This window comes from Microtus ochrogaster, linkage group LG2 (genome assembly GCF_000317375.1).
Source record: "Microtus ochrogaster isolate Prairie Vole_2 linkage group LG2, MicOch1.0, whole genome shotgun sequence".
Classification (NCBI taxonomy): Eukaryota; Metazoa; Chordata; class Mammalia; order Rodentia; family Cricetidae; genus Microtus; species Microtus ochrogaster.
In genome coordinates, this window is record NC_022028.1 from 23,954,191 (window position 1) to 23,956,223 (window position 2,033).

Sequence of the window (2,033 nt, forward strand, 5' to 3'; positions counted from 1 at the left end):
ATATTGTGGTGACCCCAACAATAAAAGTACTTTTGTTGCTACTTCATAACTGGATCTTGCTACTGTTATTAATTATAATGTAAATATCTGTTTTCTGATGGTCTTAGGTGACCCCTGTGAATGGGTCATTTGGTCCCTTCCCATGGGTTGTGACCCACAGGTTAAGAATCACTGCTCTAAAGCTAGGAGCCAAAATTAATCTTTCCTTCTCTACACTGTTTCTCTCCGGTATTTTGTTACAGTACCAAAAAAATCTAATACATATTTGAAGATAAAAGTAAAACTGAGGAAATCAAGGCACCTCCATTGAGAGACCTGTTAAAGGCTGGTGCTGAGAACTGCTTCCAAGCAGGCAGGCTCCTGGGGTCTTGGATCTCAGCCATTAATCCCATGCCCATGACTTGGTCCTCTGCAGTTACTGAAGTCATAGTAAGAAATGGTATAGTGATCCAATTGGAATGTTCTCGCTCCCTCATCAGCTTTGGCATGGCATGTTCCTCTTATGAAAACATTCTTATGAGTGCTTCCTTTTTATAATTTACTTGGGACTTCTAATGTAATCTTAAGATCATCTTGAAAACCAGTCCTTCACTTTAGATGACGCCTGAATCTATGAGAGTGGTTTTCACAGGGTAGCTGGCTGACTGTAGCTCCGGCAGGCCAGGATGACGGAAACGTCAAGCTAGTGCATTTAATTAGGTATGATATTTCCCATCCTGCTGGGAATAAAACTGGAGATGCTAAGAAACACTTCAGCGGATTATATTTCAAACACACATTAATTACAGCAGCTGCTACAAATTTTGGCAAGTTATTTTGGTGTTTAACCAGTATCCGAGCCAGGTGTGGACGTGTAAAAGACATAAAAATGAGTCGGATCAACATGAAAACGTTAAAGCAGAGGTAAAAGATACATATTGCGGGGGGCTAGCCACGGCTGTGGTTGACAGGTTCCAGAGAGGAAGCAAGGAGTAGGCGAGAAGGTTGATTACTAAATGAGAAGATTCTTTACAGCTGGAACTCCAAGTGTCATTTCCTCAGCCGAGGCTCCTTTCTCTGATGACTCTAGCTTATGTCACGCTGACACAGAAAACCACCTAGTACACCTAATAATCCAATATCACCAGGTTGTACGAATATTAAAAGCCTCCTCCCTCCAATGGAGATCAAAACCAAAAGGGGCACAGCGGCCATTATGTGGCTTGGTCATCCAGCTTTGCTGGATCTTTGCCAAGCAGCTGCGCTGGCTTTATGACTTTGCCCACTGCCATCAGATATGGCTGCGCCGATCTAGGAATGATTTGCTAGCTGCCGGCAATGTGTAAAGCTGGGCCTCCTTCTGGAGCCCATCGTTAGTGGACTGGCGAGGAGCATCTTTAAAATTCTTCCCACTCCTAATTCTAGAAAGCTTTAGTTAAACCCACGCTTTATAAACTGTCAAAAATAAAACAGCGGACGTGCACGGTTGCTGTCTTCTGAGTCGCCGCATTGGGCTTCCAGCTGCTGTCCGTGGTCTCCTGTTTCGCTGCTACACCTGATGGCAGACAGAACTGCCAGCTTTCCCTGAGCCCTCAGATTTCCTATTACGTGATAGGATCATGCCTGTTGGCATGAGCACTTTTGTGGGAACCAGAAAACAATAACACAGAATTTACTTCTAGGGATTCATATATTGGCATTAGTTGGCATGGCCTTTATTTTATAAAGTTACGTTTCATAATTTTCAGAAAGAAAGGTAACAATGAACTCTTGATGGAAACCCTAAAATAGGGCAGTTGGACAGATGGCTTAGTGTTGAAGAGAACTTGTTACTCTGGCAGAGGACCTGAGGTTGGTTCCTAGCGTGCACACTGGCTGGCTTGTAGTCATTTGTAACTTTGTCTCCAGAGCACCAGTCATCCTCTTCTGGCCCCCACAGGTATTTGCACTTACCTACAAATATCCACACACAGACACACAGAATGAAAAATTATTTATTTATTTATTTTTGTTTTTTGAGACAGGGTTTCTCTGTGGTTTTGGAGCCTGTCCTG